Consider the following 25,829-nt stretch of genomic DNA (forward strand, 5'->3'; position numbering starts at 1 on the left):
TGACATATAGCATGATGAGATCCAGTTAGAAGGCCATTGGATCTGGACAAGAGATTAAAGTAATAAGGTTATCTGCACCTTTACTGATATTAAAGCTCAGGCCTCAGGGTCTGGCTGTTCGTATCGACTTTGATGTCTTGCCCACCCCATTTCCTCATGCGTTCACTTGTTTCTTCCACCTACAAATTAAATGGAAGGAGTCAAAAAGAAACTACTAATAAATATCTCCATGAATTTATACACGCACAAGTATTTGCACCGAAAAGGGAACATGTGAACAGTAATGAAAATTAGTTGAAGTCATAATAATCGGAGAATATCAGTTTCTAGGAGCGATCGAAAAGATGAACATGAATTTTCAGAAAGAATGTCAAAGGATCGCTTACCTCCTTGTTCCAATTGGTTCTATAAAGTACAAACAAGAGCAGCAAAGTCTGCAGAGCAGTTCCACATATCATTCCTCCCCAAAGTCCCTATACATGGGGGGAAAAAAAGTTATAATATTAGAAAATTGTCGTCTTCTTTTTTCTATTTTCCAATTGTATGTCTTCCTTTCTGTCCCCAAGAAAATAGTTAATGCTGCGTGGATATAGAGAAAGGCTGCAGCTAAAGGTCTCTTTAAAAGTATGCAGCCGTTAGATTTGAGATAATCATTGTTTACAAAGCAGTGAACTTACAAGTGAACACAGCTTCCATTTAAATTCAAAGTTAATATAAGATGTCAAAGACAGCTTCAATGCAAAAATTTAAGTTATGAAGTGTTTGCCCATACATAATTTTCTCTCTAATTTCTTACACATTGTTTCACATAAAAGTCTCGAGTGTTGGCATGCACAGCGTCAATTTCTATATGTAGTTTTATCTATGGTCTCTGACCAATAAATCCAAGAAAGCTGTTTACCAAACTTGCTGTTTTATTTATCTTTTCAAAAGGGCAGTATTCCATGGAAATAGAAGCGATTTAGTTACCTTAACCCCTAACTTCGCTTCATAACCAAGATAGAACCCCAGGGGAAGCCCAAAAATGTAATAACAAACCCACATTGATGTAAGCCACCAGTCCCTGCCACCCACCTCCAACAGCAACACACCTGCGAGAATTATTCCGAACCATTAAAAAAAAAAAAAAAGAACTGTTTTCATGAAGTGGAAATTTCCAAATAGTTCATACCAGAAATCACTGTCAAAAGGGCAGTATTCCATGGAAATAGAAGCGATTTAGTTACCTTAACCCCTAACTTCGCTTCATAACCAGATAGAACCCCAGGGGAAGCCCAAAAATGTAATAAAAACCCACATTGATGTAAGCCACCAGTCCCTGCCACCCACCTCCAACAGCAACACCTGCGAGAATTATTCCGAAACCATTAAAAAAAAAAAAAAAGAACTGTTTTCATGAAGTGGAAACTTCCAATAGTTCATACCAGAAATCACTGGTTGAACGCTGTTAAGAACTACTGTCACAGCAAGGAGGCCAGCTAAGCGGGAGACTGCCTCGTGCAAAATTTTGCTGCTCGTGAAGATTATCGCGAAATAGTCTCTAGTTGCCAAAATAACAACCATGAAAAATATGCCAATCAAAAGAGACTGGAACACTGTCACGTAAACAGAGTATTTTGCAGCTCTTGGATGTCGCAGTCCAAGTTCATTAGAAACTCTGACACTGTAGGTATTAGACAAGAAAAAGAACGAGTCACACATAACATGATAACGAGGTCAAAATGGTGACATAAAGAAGAAAAATAGATCCCCCCCCCAACAAAAAAAAAAGAAAAAAGGAAACACCAATGATAAATCTACCCAGGGGTCTTAATTTTAGTGCTCATAGTTATTGCAATAAAAAATCCAATTTCTTGGGTGATTTTAATATTTTATTATAATTTATATCAGGTGACTTGGCATGTCATTTGTCCTAAAATGCGAAAGAAAAAACTGAGACATGACTTCTGGCTGCATACCTGATGGCTGCATTTATCCCAATAAACAGCATTGCTTTCCCATCCATTGTAATTCATGCTATAAACACACCATTGAATGCATTAGAACGGATGGCATGACAGGCATGACGTCAATAACATTACGTTTCATGAATCCCTGGAGGACTTACATATGGAGAAATTAATTACTAGGGTTTATGAATTCCTTAAGAAAGTTAATTCCTAACTTCATCACAGTTCTATCTTCTAACTATAGCCTTTACACTCATTTTTTCAATCCACGGGAGGGAATGTTCAGCCTAACCATCATTAATTTCTTCTTTTCCATGTTTCAATTCTTCAAGAATAAAATCATCACTTTGTTCTTTTCCTTTTCTTTGGCAAGAATAAGAATTAGTTCTTCAGGCCTAATAAAATCATCACGAGGTTCATATAATGTTCATCCCTCCTCCTCTATGGAGGATAGAAGTAGGATGTAATGCAACGCTACAATGGTTCAGAGATTGCACTGGTTTTGGTAACTCGGTGAGATAGTTATGTTCAAGCATGAAGTTACGATCTTACCAAATGGAGAGAGAATCTACAGCGATCACTGCATTATCAAGGTGGCCAGTAAGAACAATAAGGCTCATCATATACCAAACCTCAAGGCAAAGCATTACAGCTGATTCAAGGGATAGCCTAACGAAAGCCCAAATATCCTCAAATGCTGCCCAAGAGAATCCATGCCACCCTTCCTTGCACCAAACTACAACATAAACAACTTGAGCCAATGAAATTCCCCAACTAGTGACGTCAAATGCCACAGCTGCACCAGTTAAGCCCCACTTGAATACATATATTAAGAGCCATAACAACCCAGTGTGCAGAAGTAGAGCCACAAAACCAATCCAGGCAATCACGTTAACCTTGCTTTGAGCTTGAAGAAACTTTTGGGTTGGAAAATTGATGGAGTATCACTTGTATAGTGAACTTTCCAGCTATATCAGCTATCTCTTTCTGTTGGCCTAGAAGTTCCAATATTGGAGCCGAAAAGATGTAAATTGGCAAGAGTAAAATGCAGGTGACCCATAGGATTATCCATGAGCGTTGCATGTAAACACCAAGCAAGTAAATTTGGCCAGCACCAAAAGCTTGGCCACAGATAGTCTCCAATGCACTTCCCATGCCAAGCTACAGGTTTTGCAGAGAAAGATCAGATTTTAAACTCAATAAAACAACTTTCAACACATATCAATGATAAAGCTTTACTTTGGTAGAAAAAACTTATGTGAAGGTGGATATAAAAATTGGAAATTTGAAAGTGCAATATACACTTCTTAGTTATCTATTGTGTAATCATAGACTAGACTGCAAGCTCAACTTTGGGTCAATATTTAAAAGATCTGGATCCCACCTACTGTCTACAATCAACTCTAGTTGCCACTCTTTCCGCAACACATTGTAATTATGCATCACAGTAGAATTAAAGCAAAGAGGCTTCTGATATTGCTTGCAACACTAAAAGATTAAAAGTAAATCAAGAAAGTAACATTAATGAATTGCAGATTCTCTTCATCATCATCCGAAGAACTCCACAGAGATAAGACTCTCTACTTCACATGGTAAAGCGCTTTTAAGCCATTGTAATTTAGAGAAATGTATAAAATAATAATAAATTATTCAACTTCAAAAGAATATGGACGCCGCATGAGAGACAGACTGAAGTCCGAGGGATTTAAATATAGATTATATTTAATGTGACCAAAAAGATTTGCAACGCAGCTGTAATGAAATTAAACCATGTTTCGAAGACATTGAAGCTTAGCTTTAATTAGCCAAGGCTCGAGTGAGTAAAAGAAAGTTAAAGAGACATAGTTCATTGAGTTTCTCATTCACTAAAAGCCAGTCATGATATTAGTGCGTAATGTAAACCGTGTTTAAATATAAAGTATTATATAAAATTTCTATTACGGTAATGCACACTAAGCGGTAGGACTCTGATTTTTGGAGTAAAGATGAGATGCTGGCGTTGATAAACACATTTGGACACATCCATAGAGCTTCCATACATCTTCATCTAGAGAGGCAAGTAAATACACTAACCATGAAGCCAAAAGAGAAGGTTCCGATAACAGAGAGAGACAGAGAAACCGCGGAGAGCTCAATTTCGCCAAGATGGCCGACGAAAATGTTGGTGAAGGAGTTGACGCCGAATTGGCACACAATATTAAAAATGATCGGCATCGCAATCCGCCACAACTTGACCGATTCTGTCCAGAATACCTCCTTAGCGGCCTTGAATCCCTTCACTGAAGCATAGTCGCCGTTCTCGTCCAACACCACCGGGGACGGCGACGGAGGGTCAGAGGTTTTGAGCAGAGGAGCGTGCGCGTCCATCTCAATCGCCGCCAGAGAAGAGCTGAAGAAAACAAAGAAGAGAATGAAGGAATAGCAGTTATTTACATGAAATCATTCACGAGACTCATTTTGGCTTTCTTGTTGCATTCAATATCTGCGCCATTGCATGCCTCGGGGAAGAGAGCTTAAATGCATGCCTGCGGTGCTGCCTTCAGCTACACTCAATTATCCTTCTTCTAAAATTTTCTACCAAAAATGCTAATACTATAAATTTTAGAGAGTATATTACCAGTATAGATTATAGATAGACTATGTAACTTGCAAAATTAAAATAGATTTTAAAACTGAAAATAAAAAATTAGTATTTCATCTAATCCTTAATATAAGACCCAATTGTTAAATTAGTTTTGATCCTACATATAAGACCCATTTCTCATATTTATGAATTTTTTCTAAATTATCTATATGGATACTCACTCAACCATAATTAAGTAGAAGAGGAAGATGAGGTATTAAGAAAGATAATTATGATATTTTAGGAAAAACGTGTCACATTTCTTATAATTAACTAACTTATATAACTTCTTTAATCTAATCAAATTAATTAAATGAATCTTATATTAAAAAACAAGGGAGTAGCTAATTTGATATTTAATTTGGTTCTAAATACAAAACCTCAGTCCACTTTATCTCTAATATTTATTTAGTTTGACTTCAAGTAATTCTCATAGTAGTTATTATCAATAAGTAATTCAAACACCCGTTATTAATAAGAGTATTTTAAAAAAGACAATAATTATTTATTACAGGTAATTAACTTTTTTTATTTTTTTAAAATTAGTTAAATATGTTTTATATTAAAAATTATTCAATCAGTTGAAATATTTATGAAGTAAAGATTGGGATTTGGGAACGTTTTGCTACCTACCTAGTTAGAATGCCTGTGAATCCATCTTTGTTTATTTACTTGTCCAGATGTATATTATAGTATAGTATTTCAAATTTTAAAAAATTACTTTTACTAAATGCAGAGCATTGAATTTAATGAATGTAGTTCAGATTTAAAAATTAAAATAGTGCTGCACTTTATGTTATAAAAAAATAGTGCAGCGAGGACAATACTTAAAAAAAATTTATATACTATATATGAATTTTACCCTTTTTTTTTCCTTAATCTATATTTTTTATGAGAATAAGTAAATAAGAACGAAAGAAGCAGAACGAACTCGTCTTAAGTTTTAGTGAACTATGATGAAGATGAAAATTTACACTAATTAAAATCACAATATTAATTAATTAATACACTAATAGACTGATTTTTTTGGGGCCAAATACAGTAGTTAACTTTAATAAGTTGATTAATAATTACATGAATTGATGAATTTCCTACCAATTTATTATTTTTAACTAATTTTGTCATGTAATGCGATTATTTGCCCTTATAGAAAATCAATGCTGCAAATTTGGACGTACCAAGCGGCGATGCATTAAATGGCGTTAGGTAACGTGAAGGGTGTGAGACACGGCCGCGTCAACCATTCACTGGTCCCATGAGGTGCTGTGCTCAGCCCTATATTATGAGGTCCAGAAAAAGCCCGAATTAATTATATCTGACATAATTAAACATTATTTTTAAAAAGCATTTAAATATCAGCGCTTATTGGATTCTAAGTAAGATTATATTTATATATCTGCGCTTGTTTTCATTAGAAATCGAGTTTTGTTTCCAATCCGTTTCCTGCATACGTCTATAATAATTTCCTCAACTCTTTTAGACACCTGAAAAAAATAATTTTAGGCTATACTAAATAAATATGTGAAAAAAAAATATTTTGTGAAATATAGAAATAATTTTTGGAAGTAAAACCTAAACAATTCTTCATATAAAGACGTTGCTGCTCTAAACTGGGAAATCCTTTATCTCTCATGCACAAACCTTCCATGTGCTATATATTTATTACGTACATCCATAACTTCCTATATCTCTTTTTCATTAGATCATGATGTGTCCCTAGGCATGGATTCTTTTTATTTTCTCGTTAATTATCTCAATCAACATTATATGAGCCGTATTAATAATACAAACCTAGTAATATCATGACTTAAATGGATAATTACAAAGGTTTTGTCATTAGAAAATTTAGCTTCAAGAGAGAAGCCCAGGACCAGGAGGCAGTAAAAAATAAGTTAAATAACAATACATATTGTGCGATGACCTTTTTTTTTTTTTTGGTTACTAAGGATAGCAAAGTTCCTACCTGCTTTGCGTGTGTAATGGACCAACAAGGCATTTAAATTTATAGTCTCGTTAGTCTTTTAGAAACAATAATTTTTTTTTGTGGGGCACGAGTATCCTCTTATTATATACAATCACGTTCGAGGATACTATTAGATACTCCTCAGGTCCTTATTATAAAGACCCAATTTGACTTTTTATTTGGTTCTAATTATAAGAACCCAATCCATTTTGTCTCTTATATTATGCATTTTTTTCCAAGATAATCCTTCTAATAATGATAGTTTTAGCCAATATACTTAATTAGCAAGGATATTTTAGGAATGAAACACTTAGGTATTATAAAGAACCAACTTAACTTACTTCCTTAATTTCCTAAATAAGTCAATTGGGTCTTATAATTAGGACCGGAGGAGTACAGATACTAAAGATAGATATTTTTTTAATAAAAATTTAAATCTTAATTTATCATATTATGAAAAAACTAAGCCTTTAGTCATGATATTATGATAATAACTGCGAGTCGTCTAGAAATAAAAGTTCATGGAAAGCCTGCTTCTTTTTTATTTTTTTTTTGTACTAATGGAAAAGCCCGCTTCTTTTTATGTCATATTGGGGGTTACAGGAAGTAAAAGAAGCGGGCTTTTGAATGGATGAAAGCCGAGGTTTTATTTGGGCTTTGTGGGCCTAGGCCCAACCCCCATAATTGGACTGATCTCTATTCTGGATAATGCAAGCTTCCCAGCGGATTGCATGGTTCAGTGATCGCAAAAAAAAAAAAAAACACAAAATTTTGAAGTTCATCAATAAAATAATAACATTAAATCGATTTTCAAATACTAATAAAGAAAGAGATTAAAGTGGAAATAAAAGCTTTCTAAAATTAATCTTTCAAATTTGCAACTTATATGTAATTATGTACAAAATAAAAGACATTTATATACATCTAAAAATATTTTGCATACGTGTAAAGAAGAATTGTATCTATTAAAAATGAATTGCAGATGTGAACAATAAATAAATCTTGTAATGAGAAATTTTTCAGTAATTTTTCCAATTTGTTAAATATGTTTTTAAAGCATTGAACCGATTATATTATTTTCAACAGAAAGTATAAAGCTAAATTCTACATTACTGTATATTTATCTGGTAATAAATCACCACGTAAAGAATGAAATAATATATAATTATTAATTAATGATCTTTTTGTACGGGTAAGTTTGAAGTATCTTTCAACGTAACATATCTCAATTTTGCCCGGACTACTAAAAGCAAGGAATAGACCTTAGCTAGCTGCATTTACCTCACACAATAGAATTAGAAATCGAAATCCCAACCATTTACTCAGAAAATTTATTATATTTAATTCGGGATTTTTTTAATCAAACATGCATTTTACGTGTAAGATTGAAACTCACAAAGGAATTCTCGCGTACCCAAAAAAATTGTCCTCCTTTCTAATTGATGATAAAAGCAGTCCTAATACCTTTTTTCATCAATGCAAAAAATCGTCAACCTCCCTTCTAAGAAAAATAGATCACAAGTTCAAACACGTGCTTTATTCATGGGCGCGTCTTTGTATGAAAGTACCACCCTATTCATACTCACAAGTAACCAGTAGTAAAAAAAATTGCTCCTAGATATGAGTTACTTGAAAGGTAATTAATGATTTTTTAAAATTTTTTTTTTATCTATGTGGACTTAAGAAATGCAGAGGTAAAATAAATATGTAAGAGAAAATATAAAATACTTCTCTAGTCTTATTTATAGGACAATAAGAAAATATTTTTCTTAGTCCGGTTTATAAACCACCTTATTAAATTTTTAATATTAATAATATTATTTTGTTTTTCATTTATTATAATATAGATAATTATTTTTTAAAATATATATATATTAAATAAGGATAAACTTGAAAAGTTGTTATATTTTAAAAAATAGTTCATACAGTTTAAATTTTTTTTAAGTTTATTAAACTACGTTGAAAGTGTCGTATAAATAAGACTAAAAAAATAATTTATGGGTTGTGAAGTGCAGATTATTTATAAATAATAACAAAATACTATTTATGTGGGCTCTTCATTTAATCCCTATAAAAAATTCATAATAAAGTAGTAACGTTATTTACAGTTAACTTAGTTCCAGTTCATCTAATCTGCCCCAAAACTTCAATCAATTTGAATAATAATAAAAAAATCAATCCCATTTGCTCCCTCCTTTTCTGAAACTTTATGATTCTATCTCTCCTCGTCTTGGAGAGCATCATTTATGAGGGCATTTATGAATTATGAATGAGTGAGGGAAGGAGGTCCCCTTGGCCATCATCTTCCCTGAGCTGCTTTTTCCATATGTCTAAGCACACTTTTTGCCTAAAAGGTCTGCTCTCTCCCAATTCACTCTCTGTTTTTGTGCTCATTTCCAGGGAAAAAGTTCCTGTACCTCTCCATTTCCATATTATGCTGGCCCCTCCCCTTTAAATATATCTCATCCTTTGCTGGGAACAATAGTACATATTATTGAATTAATAGAAGATATTTTGGTTGAGGGATAAATATCTAGACATAATTAAGATGTCTCTTTTTTATAGGATAAAAATGGGGAATTGTTTCGACAACAAAGGAATAAATGAGAAATTGTAAACCCCCCGGTGGGTGTTCTGTTGAACTATTCAGATTTTTTTTGTTGGTAAAGATTCTTCCTTAAGGGAAAAAAACTATTACTGCTAAAAAAAAAATCAGTTGAGTGGCTAGAAATAATCAGATAGGAAAATTCGACTGTAAATGCATGAGTTTAATAACTAGTTTATGCCGATTAATCAAATTAGTAAAGTAAGTTATTTTAAAAATATGATTTTTTTTGGGTTAATATAATTTGTGGTTCATCAAATCTCAAACCATAGGTTTCGGTTCTTCAAAAAATAAATAGTTCAAGTTTTTATTCAGTTATAAAAACTTACAGTATATTTCAAATAAAAAGAAACTTGATGGATCAACATTTATGATTTGAAATTTGAGAGAATTAAAGGAGTAATTAAGGAATAGAATGAGAAATTCTCTGATAAGGAGTGGGTTGGAATCCGCTTGAAAGTCATTCAAAATCTTTTAGTGGGGATTCCTTTTAAAGGAGATTCTTTCACGCCAAAGGACCAGTTAAATGATTATAACTTGATAAAAATGTTTACCGTTTTACGAGTTTTTTTATTACCCAGTACCAATGGTGACGCAAGTTTTTAATCAAATTTTGGGGGAAAAATTAATTTCATCGTATATATGAGGAGATTTTTTATCAAAATTTAAACTCAGGCCTCATCAAATGGGAAAAAAAAAAGAGCATATATTCCTGGAAAATGTGAGGAAATGCTGTTCATATTTTGCCGCCAACAAAAAAACAATACGAGTAATACTCTTTAATGAAAAGCATAGAACCTATCATGAGATGACCCACTCATTGCACAACAAAAAGCTAAAAAGGCCTGAAGTTGGTACACATAAATTAAAATATGCATGTAATTCTAGAACATTGTAAAGTAATTAAGTGGCGCCAAAATGTCCCAGCAATCAACAATTATTATTATCATCATTATTTTGTATTGCATAATTTTCACTCCCTGTCTAGCCACTCGTCACACTCTTCCCTCTCTTGTCTTTTTCAAAAGGAATTATGCTTTTTCTACTTTTTTATTTGCTTGAATGAATGATAAACACTTTTAAGTTGTTTTTTTTTTTACAAGTACACGTACTCTTTTATTAAAATTAATTTTATTATCAAAAATTAAATATGAACATCTCTCCAATGCTATCTCTCTCCGACCTTCCTATGAGACCATATCCTTTTAATTTATATTTTGTTTGAATTAAGTTATTTTTCTTTGGCGGGAAAAAGATAAGTCCTTTTTCAAGTTTAACTAAAAGTTAAAAATGAAGAAAAGAACATCAATGTGAAATTAAACAAAAATTATAACGGAGCCTCCTTTTCACAAGTTATAAGTAAAATGATTTAGAGTTTATTTGGATTGACTTATAAGTAATTTTTTAATATAATTTACGAAATACGAAATAAGTATGTGAAGAGTTTTGTCTCGACTTATATAAACTTGTTTAAAAGTGCTTTTTGAACGGAACTTTAAACAAGCCCTTATTATTTGGATTAGCAGTCTGGGAGTTAACTTTTCTAAATGAACATTGCGGGTATAACATAAAATAAAAAAGCAAGGAAAAAAAAGGAATCAAAGTATATGAGCTATTGGACGACCTACTTTAGGATATGTTCATAATGCCAACCAAGGTCCACCCCGTAATTAAGTTTAGATTCCGTAAGAAATAGTTTGTCTGTGTGTATTGATGTGGTGCACCCACCGTATTGTATTGCATGTATTCGCGTTGAAAGAAAAATAAAATCTAGGGTTCGTTTATTTATAATATCTATCAATTTTAAGTATTATATTATTAATTTGATTTGTTTATACTTCTATCTTTATGTAGTTATTTATACTAGTAATTATTATATTCACTTTACTAAGAATCACAAAATCTTCAATCAGAATTAATTATTAATGTTAATATAAAACATACAAATATTTTTTTATACCCAAAATTTTTTTTAATACTCCTGTTATTAAAAAATGTGTAATACTTCTTCTAATGTTTAATATAGAAATTATTTCAGATTTTGAATTTAGTCTTGTATATAAGATTTTAATTTATTTTTTTTATATTTTATAAATTAATTTATCCAAATTATAAATTAATATATTATTTAACTTGTATTTTTTTATTTTTTAATTAACTGGTGGCGAATTATTTATTAATAAAAAAATACCACTTATTACTCAAAATATGTAAATCACAGTTGTTATGGTTTATTACTTCACCTCACGTGGGATCACCCTGACAACTTACGCTATTTTAAGGAGTGAGTGATTGACACGTGTATTAGCATATCCCCGACTTAAAATCCAATGGCTGTGATTTATCAGTCCCTTTGTAATGTTGCTTTACAGGGGGGGCCATGTTGACCCTTATGCACGAATGGGTGTCTACCACGTGTCAAATTCTTATCCATTGTTGAATTGAACGGTCGTGATTTACTTCTGTCCATTGGGTTGTCTTTACGGCGCCCAAGTCGGAAAAGCGAACTGAGGGCGTCCCGCGTCCCGCAAGTGCAGATGACGTCATCTTTTGACATTTAACCTCTCACTTCCTCTCCCACTCGTCTGTGTATAGCCTGTTGCGCCACGCGCTGACAGCTCATTACACAATAATAATATTCTGTTTCATTTATTTTTTTAATCTATAAAAAGTAACTTCTTATCTTCCTAACCATTTCAAGTGACCTTTTTGACCTTCAACAATTTCCAGTGTTTTTTGTTATTGAACGGTCGTGATTTACTTCTGTCCATTGGGTTGTCGGCGCCCAAGTCGGAAAAGCGAACTTGAGGGCGTCCCGTTCCCGCAAGTGCAGATGACGTCATCTTTTGACATTTAACCTCTCACTTCCTCTCCCACTCGTCTGTGTATAGCCTGTTGCGCCACGCGCTGACAGCTCATTACACAATAATAATATTCTGTTTCATTTATTTTTTTAATCTATAAAAAGTAACTTCTTATCTTCCTAACCATTTCAAGTGACCTTTTTGACCTTCAACCATTTCCAGTGTTTTTATGTTTTTAGTTTTTTAATTTTTTGCCTGCGTTTCAATTTCCAGTAATTGAACCAGCGGCATGTGACCATTTTCTTGGGAAGTTATTATAGAAAGAGATTTAATTACCCTAAACTTTTCTGACAACTGAGGAATATACAACGATAAGTTTTAAAGTAATAAATAACAATAGGTATGGGGTGGTTATTTGTCATTAAAAAAATTTTTGTAATTAAATTTTTTGAGACCTCGTGATAATTCTCCCTTATTTTTTTATTTTATTTTTAGATTAAACTAGCATTCTTGTATTTTGTTTACTATATGAGAAAAATGTTAAATTAACATATGACATTTTGATAGAATGCTTGTCCAGGAATATATATTTATAAAATGTTAAAAAATAAAATGATGGCTTCAAAACCAACTGAATGTATGAGATACAATCTAAAAAATTAATAATCTAATATTTTTTGAGAGGCAGTAATCCATTATAAAGAAGTAAGTTTATCCTATATATCCCTAAGCGGCCTGAAAAGCTAAAAAAAGTTGTTTCATCCTGAAGATATGCTAACTGAAGAAAAATACAACTTTAATTCACTTTGGAGATTAAAAAAAATTATCAAGAAAGATAAATTATGGGCCACACATGCTTCGGCATGCTGTTCACAATTAATTGGAAAATATATTTTTTTTTATGAATTTCATATTATATGTAAGTGAGCGTGAAAAATTTACCAAGAAATCATGCTATAAGCAATTTGACGAGAAAAAAAAAGATTGAAATCAATATTATACTTCAAAATGTTAGACGGAACCATCCAGAAAGTCCGGTATAGTTGATAGATAGTTAGGTCCTAAAACATAATTTCTGGAGTTCAAATTAAATTGTGGGCATGAAAGAAAAGTTTGGGAAAAAGAGAAGCTCAATTTGATTATATCTTGATTTCTAAAAAATAAAGACATGGAATAAATATCGAAATAGTACTTGTCCTCGTCCTTTGTATTGTGTGGTGTATATATGATTTCAGCAATAATCTGAAACAAATCTTTGAACTTTGAAGGAATAAGAAACGAATCGTTTTGGGTGGATTCATTGAACCATTAATTTGCAAGTTGGGATTCCGCGTTTCCGGCAGGGTATGTTGAATTCGACTGTGTAAAGTGGATATTATTAGCTCAATAGTAACAATACTTTAACAAAAAGGAAGCAACAATAATGCTTTAACATTAAGTTTATTGTTTTAAAAATTCAGAAAAAAAATCATAAATTATTGGGACGTGAATCTGGTGATGAGATGGTCCATAAAGGGCTCAACGCCAGCAATCAATTGGATGACACGTATATATATTCGCGTTGGATACCATCCGTATCTACCTTTGAACAATAATTTTCAAACCTTAAATAAAATAATATAGTACTCCAATGGTCTTATTTATAAAGTAAAAAGCGATAACATTTTTATCATATTTACAAGGCACTAAGAGAAATTTTTTATATAGATGTCTAATTTTACTTTTTATTTATTATATTATGTTGACTTTGTTTACATGAGATATAATGTTATATTAAATAAGGATAAAGTTGAAAAGTTATTAAATTTTAAATGAGAGTTAATAAAGTTTAAGGTTTTTCTTGTTTTGTATGAAACATGCCAATAGTACCTTATAAATAGAATCAGAAGAGTAGTTGGCAAAAAATATAAAATATAATACTGTGCTCCACTTGGTCCCTGTGGATGTGTATAGCCTTAACATTGTATAATTTTTTTTTCCTAATTTGCACATGTTTTTAATTTGGCACTAATACACTTTTATATATTGATCAAATTCTTTAACCTTACTCTGTTGGCATTGTTAATCTCTGCAACTCTAATCAATTGGCGCCATTAGTTTTTACAGAAAGACTAACGGCAATAACAGATCAAAACTAAAAGATCTAAGAGACGCATGCAGAAATGGATAAATATGAATGTTGCATTCACATCCGAACCGAATTATTGCCGAACTCGACAACATCCTTTTTATGTATAAAAATACAAAATAGTTGGCTCATAGCAATTAATAATATAGGAGCAATATTCAATGGGATCGGATGGGGCTGGGCACTGGGCAGTGGGCACTTTCTTCCATGGATCTCTGGGGAGGGGGGCTCCACAGAGTTAAAAAGAATATAGGCAGTCATATATATATTTAATTATGAGGGGTCTCTTTACATTCTTGATGGGTGGAATAGAAATTATAGAATTGATTGGTTCCGTACCAATTCATAAATTTTTATTGCAGTCTCAGTTAATTGAGAAAAATAATTACTTTTTATTTTGAAAAATAAAAATAAGAAGAATAACTTGGAAGTATTGAAATATATGCTCTGGGCTTATAATTTATGGTTGACTTCTGCCCACCCAGAAACCCGAAACTTGTTCTCCTCATTATTCCTTTCTCTTGCAATTATGACAATCATTATCTACAAATAAATGCTATGATAAAATACGAAAGTAGCATTAATAGTCTATTCAGTCCTTTTTATAAGACGGATATTTAGTTGCTGTTTTAGAGTATATTATAGAATGCAAATGAAAAAAGTTAAAATTAATTTATAAAAGTATTTCATCTCTCTACTTATTCCCCAAATCGATACTCGTACGTCATTTTCTTCAAAAAATATGTTATGGAGTATTTTCGGAAAAATTATTAATGAATTATAAAATTTATAAAATGTTTTATAAGTAGAAATATCAAAATCTTTAAAAATATGACCTATTAAAGGAACAAAAGTAATCCACAGGAATTAGTTGAAAATTTAATTTTATTTTAAATATGTTATATACTATCTTGACAATATATTTTTACAACTAAGAAAATTGTACGGTGTGAAATGCATAAGAAAAAAAAAACTTTATGACTAAATTTGCACGTTAGCTCTAATAACAAAAGCAGATGACTCCTATTAAAGTTAGTCTTGGAAAATATTATTACTTAACTCCTGTTCTTAATACAAAAATTATCTAACTAATTTAAGTAGGTTAAAAAAGTTTGTTAAATTAGTTATTTATAATAAATATGTGTTATCTTTTTTAAAATACTCTTATTAATCAACTAAAACTACAATTTGACAGAATATTTAATATGTACAACTACTACAGAGATTACTTTGAAAAACATAAATAAATATAAAAGATAAAAATAAATTATCATCTTATATTTAGGAATAAATCGAATGTCAAATCAACTTTTATATTAAAAATTAAAAATAGTACTCCTCCGGTCCTTATTATAAGATCCAATTTGACTTTTTATTTGGTCCTAATTATAAGACCCAATCCATTTTCTCTCTTATATTTATGTATTTTTTTTCCAAGATAATCCTTCTAATAATGATAGTTTTAGCCAATATACTTAATTAGCAATGATATTTTAGGAATAACAACACTTATTTATTATAAATAACCAACTTAACTTACTTTCTTAATCTCCTCAAATAAGTCAATTGGGTCTTATAATTAGGACCGGAGGAGTAACATTTTTCCAAAAAAACAAAAAATAACTTATTGGGTGCTAAACAGAACTTCATCTGGGTTTGAATCCTACTCAGAGGTTCACTAAAAATCAGAAATTGTTGAAGAAAGAACAAGAAATTTGCAATTACCAAAAAAAAAAAACACAAGACATTTGCATACAATTCCATTACCTTAACCATATCACTTTGCTTTTGCTTTTGCTTCCTTTTCCCTCCAAGTACTATAGAGGCCAAGCGATAACTTGACACGTGTTTTTAATTATCTGACTTTTTTTAGTTTATATAACTGCAACGTATCGTACAGAGATTGCACCTGCTCAATACTTTACGTGCAATTTGGATGTTAAAAAACAGCACAAGTTGTACTTTATATCCGTTTTCAATTATAATTCCCACCCACATCTTATTTATCCTTGTGGCCCAGGACAAAAATAGTCACTCCGTCCTTAATATGGATTGTATTCAATTAATTTTGGTACTTAAGACAGTTAGTTATTTGCTAAAAATATATATTAATTTTTTAAAATACCTCATTAAATTATTTTCATTGAAACAAAATAAGGATATTAGAAAAATAATAATAAATATGAAAAATAAAATGAATTGAGATTTTTTATTTAATATTAAATCTAGTCACCAATTAGATTTTACATTAAAGTGTAAAAGAAAGTATTGGAGTCTGGCCCAAAAAAAAAAAAACACAGAGTCCTACTAGAAGTTTGTTTTTGGTTTTTTTATCTGAAGAAGTTTGTTTTTGGTTGAAGTCTATGGTAAGCTGCCGTATACTACCCGTTACATTTAAATGAGGGATCAGACTTGATTGATCTTGACATTATAAGCACGTGGGTTTAAATTGTGTGTAAAAAAATGAAAAAAAACTCTAAGTTGAAAGTTTTTTTTTCCTCTAAACATATGTATCTTTTTATTAGGGTTAATTAATCCGTAAGTCCTTATAGTTTCAACGAATTTTGAATCAGGTCCCTATAGTTTTGTTTCTTTTTATCAGGTCCTTATACTTTTATCTTTTTTTAATTAGGTCCTTGTATTTATTTTTCTTTTAATTAAGTCCTTATAATTTCACTAAATTTTTAATCAGGTCCATGTAGTTTTAATTTTTATTTATTAATTAAATAGATTAATACTGAAATATAACATATTAATAATTAAATTAATAATTATGTAATAAAAAAGTAATAGAATTAATTAATTCAGGAAATTTTTTTAGAACAATTAATTTTTTTGCTGAAAAAATTAAAATCATTATAATAATTCAATATCTTTAGAATATTATTGTTTATAAACTAATATTAAATAATACATACTATTTTATGTTTATATAATAGTACTATTAGAATTTATAAAATAAAGAATAAAAATTCAGGGACTTAATTAAAAATAAGGTGAACTTATAAGGACTTGATAAAAAGAAAAATAAATACAAGGACCTAATTAAAAACAGGTGAAAGTATAAGGACCTGATAAAAAGAAAAAAAACTATAAGGACCTGATTCAAAATTAGTTGAAACTATAAGGAGCTATGGATTAATTATCCCTTTATATAATAGTACTATTAGAATTTATAAAATAAAGAATAAAAATTCAGGGACTTAATTAAAAATAAGGTGAACTTATAAGGACTTGATAAAAAGAAAAATAAATACAAGGACCTAATTAAAAACAGGTGAAAGTATAAGGACCTGATAAAAAGAAAAAAACTATAAGGACCTGATTTAAAATTAGTTGAAACTATAAGGAGCTATGGATTAATTATCCCTTTTATTATAGACAATTTTTTTTTGTCCAGAAAATCTTATGTAAAACATTATTAGGCACTAAATATAAACATATTTTTTAAATAAAAATTTAAATATTAATTTATGATGTCAAGAGAAACTAATTTTTTTTTATTAAATTCAAACCCCATTAGTTCTGGTTTTAAGTTGGAAGTTGGAAGTCGATTTCTCAGTACTTGAAAGCTAAAACAAGCATAGGCCTTGTAGATTGAGGAGTTTTTCTCCTGGGACCAAATATATTGAGGAGTTTAATAAACTATTCGCGCTCCTTCATTTTTTGCAGATAATGTGATCCATGGGAGTAGAACTTTTTTTTTTAATTGCCAGCGAATAGATTTTTGTTAACATTCATATACACTACCTTAGGTCTCCATTGATTAATTTAGAAAAATTAGAAAAGTTATTTAAATTAGTTATTTAAATAAACATTATCTTTTATGAGATATTTTTATTAATTATGTATATTTGAACTACTCGGTAATAATATCTTCTTAATACATACAACTAATGCATAAATTACTTGATAAAAAATAGATAAATATTAGATATTAAAATGGATTGCGATCTTATGTATGTGTGTGATGCTGACTAATATTAATATCCCTGTGATGCAGAGGATGAAAAATCCTCTGGTATCTTAATTGTTTATATAAACATTTACACTTGATGCATGATTTACGGATAAAAAAAAGTAATTTACTAAAACTTGAAAATAAAATACTACCTCTAGTCTTTAATGTAAGACCCTATTTGACTTTTAGTTTGGTCCTAATTATAAGACACCAATCCATTTTGTCTCTCATATTTATACATTTTTTCCAAGATAATCCTTTTAATGATGATAGTTTTAGCCAATACACTTAATTAGTAAAGATATTTTAGGAATAACAACACTTATTTATTACAAATAACTAACTTAACTTACTTCCTTAATCTCATCAAATTAGTCAATTAGGTCTTATAATTAGGATCAGATGTAATATGTCTATATGGGGATGAAAGAGGGCGTCCAATTTTAAATTTGTGAAGAGATATATAGTAGTTTATTTTAACATTTGATGAAGTTTTTTAATTTTATTCTTAATTATTTATTTTCTTTTTATCATAATCTCTTTTCTAAGTTATAATATTTTTTCACACATGCTCTTTCATTTTTTTTATTTATTTATTATAAGAACATAGTTAAAAATAAAAATATAATTATAACATATTAACTACTTTTAATTAATTTTTCGTAAATTAATTATTTAAAATTGATAATAAGAACACGTGGCATGGTGATACGTATACATTTTTTAGGTGATTGACCCAGTCACTAACTTCCACGTAACCCCCCATTCCAGCTGTCAATAGTATTAAATTAGTTGCTAAATCCAACATGATCCCCAACCGTCTGCTCCTTCCCCTTTTCTTCGTACATTATTCTCTTACGCCGTCACACCACACCGGCCCCCTCATTTTGGATTTGCATGGGGTGCTGCTTACCAGATTTGATGAGTATCCAGTACTCATCAGATTTAGACTATTCAGATCAGATTTAGACCATTCAAATTTATTTTTAATTTTAATTTTTTAAAATAATTATTTTAATAGGTATATGATAAAAAATAAAAATAATCTTTTAACTATCATTCTTTAAAAATATAATTTTTTTATTTTTAAATAATTATTTAAAAATATTAAATCTGTACGGTCCAAATTGCTCATTTGATGAGCACTGAATGCGGACGCCTTCATTTTCCCAACTTCTCATGTCTACATTCCGCTCCTCATTTCCCTATATTTCCATAATATCAAACTCATATTTGAAAAACAACTGGAAAAACATTATCATTAGAAATTTTGGCTAAAGATACAATTTTAACCATACAAAGATACAGGTAAAATTGTATTTTTACCCTAAAAATTTTATTGATAAGAATAACCTAAATTAGGGTATCATTATTCTAGGTATACGAATATATTAAAATTTATCAGGTCTTTTTTAACCAATAAATTTTTTACCTATGGACTTTTTTTCAAATTTTTTCCACATTTTTCCCAGTCAATGTATTTTTTGTTATACATTTTTTATTATATTTTTTTAAAAAAATTCAAGATCTAATATTATTAATTAATTTAAAATTTCATACAATTTAGGATGATATTATTAGATTATAATATTCAGCCATTGTTGAATTCTAAGAGAAGTAGCTGTCCACATATTTTGAATTAATGTAAATTAAAATCTAAAAACTCATGTTTAACTGTTTACACCACTACTAAAATCAACGCATGTTATTTTTTAAATCAAACTTGAGGTAGTTGGAATTATAGTTTTAAACCTGAGAATTTATAATTAAAGCTGGTTATCCCAATATATTTTTAGGCTTGAACTTAACATTATGGTACTTAAAAAAAACTGAGCTTTTCTACTTTAAAATTTTAAATCTTATTAACTCTATTTTAAAATTTAATAATTTTATTTTTATTTAATATTATTTAGTTTTTAAATTTTACATAATAATAAATGAAAGATAAAATTTAATATAAAAAAATTTAATAATATAATTTATAAATACAATAAAAATTTTTTTTTCCGGCTTATAAATAGGAGGAGTATTTATTTGGAAAGGAACAGAATTGCGGCTTGGCGCGTGGCTTCTGTGTGGGGGAAGCAAGGCGTGTGCGCGTACATGTCGTTGCCTTTTAAACGCGCGTTGGATTCTCCTCGTCGGCGTCCAGTGGATTCCTCCCCGCTACCGGTGAATCCAGTCACCTCAACTCTGAAACCAAACGTAGGTCCCAGCTGGTGTAAAGACCATATCACCCCTCCCGCCCCCACGGGTTAGCGTGGAGCTATTTTCTGTTATTATGACCTGTGCGGCGTAAACAGACGGCTTTACCCATTATAAGAGAAAAGCGTCCCACGTGTAATGACGGATATGCCCTCCAATTCTGTAATTTTTATGTTTTTTGAAATATATAAAAATTTGTGGTTAGTTAGTTGTCCTTTAAGACGAGGTGGTGGGTGGGTATCATCGAGTTTTGATGGCACTAGACGACGCGTACGTTGTTGAGAAAATCTGACAAAGAGTTTGTATTTTATTTATTTATTAAGGTATGATAAATACAGCCGGGCATAAACTTCAACATAATTTACATAAGAAATAAACAAGAAAATAATAAACAATAAAACTTAATAATTTTAATTTGGGAATTGATATAATTTAGCACTATATAAAAAGTATTTTAGAGATATCAAGTAATATTTGTTGAAATTAAATAATCTAGTTTTCTCAGTATATTTAAATTAGTTAAATGATTATTACCTCAAAAACTAAAGGAGCAATAAATTTAAATGAGGTTGAATACTTTAACAAAATCGTTCAAGATAATATTAATAAAGAGGTGTTCGAGTAAGAACAAAATCATGATTTTAGAAGTACTTTTACGGTATACAAAATACATATATGGAGGAGTTTGTCTCGATTTATAAAAAAATATTTCTGAAAAGTGCTTCTGAAATTACCCAAACACCTCCTAAACCAGATACTAATGTTATAAGATAACGAAGACATGAACATCCTCGTAAGAGGCAATTACTGTGGAAAGACGGGATCATTAAAAAAAAAGAAATAGTACATCTCATCCACTTGAAAAAATATGAATAAAATACAGTACATGGCTTTTATTCTAAAAAATAATCCGAGAATTAAAATTAAATAAATATGAGGAGATTAAATGGAAATTCGTGAAGCCCTTGACAGCTACGTGGAGCTGACCTGAAATGAATATTAGATCACCATCCATTGTTTCTTTCTTTCTTTGTCCTTTTTTTTTTTTTCCCTGCCAACCATAATCCATTGGTTCATGATATACAAGTTACGAACATGTGGTGGAATACTAAATGTCTCATTCATAAAGGTTACTGACACTTACCAATATATTATTTATGACACTTGGGGCTCCAACTAAATGCTTATCATCAAATATTGTACCCTATTAAAGATTTATATATGTGTGTGCGTATAAAACCCAACATGGGATAAAAATTAAATTGACAAAAAACAGAAGTGCATATTTGCCCCATTAAAAAGCCTTACTAGAAAATTGTAGCGCAATTAACATCTTGATTAGAGTACAGAAAGTATGGTACTCCTCCGATCCTTATTATAATACTCAATTTGACTTTTTATTTGGTCCTAATTATAAGACCAAATCCATTTTCTCTCTTATATTTATGCATTTTTTTCAAGATAATCCTTCTAATAATGATAGTTTTAGCCAATATACTTAATTAGCAAGGATATTTTAGGAATAACAACACTTATTTATTATAAATAACCAACTTAACTTACTTCCTTAATCTCCTCAAATAAGTCAATTGAGTCTTATAATTAGAACCGGAAGAGTACTATAATAAATTTATCATTTTATTTTGAGTGTGATTCTTAATATAAAAACCTGAATGGCAGGGGAGGTTGCGTTGAGTTAGGCGCGGGGGAAGGGGCGCACCCCTTGTGCCTTTGCCAAGTGGCAGTGTGGTAGGAGAGTTGTCAGTGTATAATTCTTTTTGTGTCTTAAATAAATGTATCTCAAGTTATTTTAGACTAATTTTTATGGATCAAATTTATTACCATAAAGTCCTCCTAACAAATATATTTATCCAGATTTAAATTTTTGTTTTTCTCTTTATGGAATGAAGCTGCTTCTCACTTCTACTAATAATTTGTTCGTCAAAAAACTTTTTTTAAATTTATTACTATAATTTTTAATATAAATCACTTATAACACATCCTCACACGTTAAAAATACTACTTTTACTCCTAATTATAAGATTGCGTTTATAAATTATAAATATAATTTTATAATTAGAACTGGAGATAGTGATTTTGCACAGAGTCCTATAAAAAAAAAAGAGAAAATGACCAATAATTTTTGTCTTGTTCTTTGTGAAGAATCCTGTATTTAGGATAAAGAAAAAGGTGAAAAAGAATACTGTATTTTTTTTTTTGACCAGCAAGAATACTGTATTTTGGATGAAAGTGATTATAACTACTTGATATTTCTATATAAATTAGAACAATTCAGAATTTTTCATAAGAGAATTTTCATCGGATAATGATTATTCCCAATACTTTACACATGTGCGCAGTCACCAGGTAATATCGTATCATTATTCCTTTTGTTAAATGACAAAATTTAAGAAAATTATTTCGATCAAACGCTTGAACTAATTGTAAAGACGAGAGAATTGAGATTGAAGATGTTTTTATAATTAATATTTTGCGTTACGTATGTGTAGATAAGAAACCAAAGGACAACATAAAGGTCTGAAAACAACTTGATTGATTGCAACTATGTCAACAGCTAATGAGCTAAATGGTCAAATATTCAAAGGCAATAAATTAAACAGTGTAGAAATAAGTTATGAACAAAAGGCCAATGAAAAGTCTCCAAAAAGCTGTTTTTGGAAACTTGTTTTTTATTGTGATATGGGATTTAGTACGATTTAGTTATTTAAATTCATTTCTCCGTCTTCTTCGTCATATTATATGTTTTTATTCGGCCAGGAATTATTTCCCAGGACGTCATGGTTTAAACCAAAAAAAAAAAGTAATAATATAAGCCTAGTAGTCGTGTGAATTTTCGTAAATTTTAATTTCTCATTTGTGCTTTACTACCAAGCCTTTATTATTTTCTTTTCATATGAGTGGAAATTTCGAGATTTTTATATTTTCTTCGCTCTTGCGTATTTCATTACATATCGATTATAATAACATACACACATTTAATTAAACAAATTTAAAATAAATTGCAATATTTATAAATTGTAAACGTAACACTGCACCACAAATTAATATCAACTTATATGGAAATCATCAATTGCTCCCGACCTATTAACAAGTTGTTTATATTAAGAAGGAGAACACAAGTTCGAATATCAAGAAGGACACTTGTTGGTGAGGGCTTTAACTTTAAATCTGTTGACTTGATAGAGATTAGTTTAAAGTTGCTTAAGGATACTCTGAATTATAACAAAAAAATACTGATATTGAAGAATTTAGTCCTTTTTTTGGCATTGATAAGGAGCTTAGTTAAAATTTTAAAAATTTTAAATAACTCTCAATGAAATTAATTACTTAAAGGAAGTTTATTTAGTCTGTTAGAAAGCACTACATCCAGTCTTTAATATAAAAGCTAGTTTGACTTTTAATTTGGTCTTATATATAAGGCTCCAATTGATTTCTTCTCTCATATTCATTCATTATTTAAAGCAATATTTGTAATAGTTGTATGTATTAAATACTTCATTAAATGATAGTTTTAGCCTATATACATGATTAACAGAGATATTTTAAAGAAGACAACACCTATTTATTACAAGTAACTAACTTAACAAACTTTCTTAATCTATTCAAATTAGTTAATTAGTTTTTACATTAATGAATTAATGATTGAGATAGTAGTTCATTATCAGTCAAGAAAAATATTAAAACAAAGGATATTTAGTAAAAAAAAAAAAAACTCGTATAAACACAGACGATTTGAGATTATGCTCGCATCATCATGAGTGGGAGCTTGTTTCAATTATGATACTCAGACTGAGAATATAATTTGAGGAATGATCCTGCAAATATCCTGTGTGATGACTGATGACGCCTTCCTTAACCTTTCATGCTCAATACCCCACACGTACTTACAAAAATATCTCTTATCCCCTCGCATTCACAATACAAATGTTAAGCCGCGTAATACTCCTCCTACAATAATCTCGGAATGTCAGATCAATACCCAAAAAAAAAAATCTGTCAAATTCTCTAGTCACATAGGATCACACGTTTAATTTTTTTTATGTGAATTTATAATTAAATACTGATATTTTAAAAATATAAGACATAACTACGTGTGATTAGAGAAATTAATAAAACAAATATAAAGAATTTAATATAAATGTTGTCCATACATACCTAGGAATTCTTATAAGAAGTCATCAAAGTGAGATACTAATTACAATTTTTTAAAGGTTTTCTGCATTAAAATTTTGATGCATCTTTTGTATGATTTCTTAGACGCCATTTATAGTTTTAAATATGAATAAATTTTTTTAAAATTTTCAAGTAAAGTCAATGACTTGATCATAATTTCTTCATTTTTTTTTCCCAAAAAAATCACATTTTCTTGATTTAATGAGGTGATTATGGTCAAAAGCATTACGGTAGGAGACTATTTGTAATTTTAATGTGATGCCGGACTCGAAGCACGCTAATCAAGTGGCTTGTAAAAAATGCAACCGATAGGAACCACAGATTTAAAAGAAGGCATGCAAATGGTGTCGCAAAACCTAAATGCCTTCTACAAATTGCAGACATATCACATTATGGGGTCACTAACTCACTATTGTTGATAAACTCAACCCAACTCAGCCCCCTCGCCATTTCACATTTCACACTTTAATTCAGGCCAAAAAAATCATATGCATATATATATAATATTTAAATATATAAATTAAGGCCACATACATAGCATCTCCCCAAAGTTATTTACCACACACTTGACGCGGATTGACAAAACGGTTTTAGTTTTTCTATCTTTTCCTAATTTCACTGTTAATGCCGATCCTGTGTTCCTCCAACAAAGTCAATATCGTCTTCTATTATAATCTCCACTTTCCTAGTTAATTTCCTAACAGGAATATTCCTCGCTTTCATATATATAATTATAATTCCCGAGACATAATGATAATTCATTTTTTGTTAATTTTGCAAATTTTCGATACACTGATTATTTTCACCATTTCTAGAATCTAAATTTCCCCATAAGGGGCGGGGAAGCTTATGTTCAATATAGGATAATATTATCATCTTTAGCTTTAATTTATAATTATGTGGGTCCGAAATTCGGACCCCAAAATTCATAACTGACAAGGCGCCATTGACCAAATCCGCCGAACGAGGAAGAGGCTTTTACGTCATTTCACAAAAATGAATCGATTTTTTTTTCCTTTTCCTGTCTCACGCAAGAGAACGGAGAAAAAACAAAATATTTTTTTATTTTTTAATATAAGACCTATTTAATTAATTTGATTAGATTAAAAAAATTAGTTAATTATAAAAAACATGACTTTACTTACTTGATTATGATTGAGAAAGTATCTATAAAAATAATTTAAGAAATTAATAAATATAAAAAGTAAGTAAATTAATTAGACTTTATTATTACTTTTTTTTGCTTTCAAATCTGGTATCTAGGGCAAGCCACCTTTAAGGCACATCAACAATCAAAAACTAATCCACATTGCTAATTGTGGATACTTCGAAGGGTGTGATAGCTGACCAGGAAATTTAACGCTTTTCATATCTAAACAGGGATCGAATCCCTGACC

The 25,829-nt window shown here is 30.1% G+C and overlaps 1 pseudogene; it reads right to left on the reverse strand.

Annotated features, from left to right (window-relative positions):
• Positions 1–89: 89 nt before the first annotated feature.
• Positions 90–4,478, reverse strand: LOC114730285 (protein DETOXIFICATION 35-like; annotated as a pseudogene).
• Between the last annotated feature and the right edge of the window lie 21,351 nt (positions 4,479–25,829).

The sequence above is a fragment of the Neltuma alba genome, unplaced genomic scaffold (genome assembly GCF_004799145.2).
Source record: "Neltuma alba isolate B1F8T4 unplaced genomic scaffold, ASM479914v2 tig00012727_pilon, whole genome shotgun sequence".
In the NCBI taxonomy this organism is placed as follows: Eukaryota; Viridiplantae; Streptophyta; class Magnoliopsida; order Fabales; family Fabaceae; genus Neltuma; species Neltuma alba.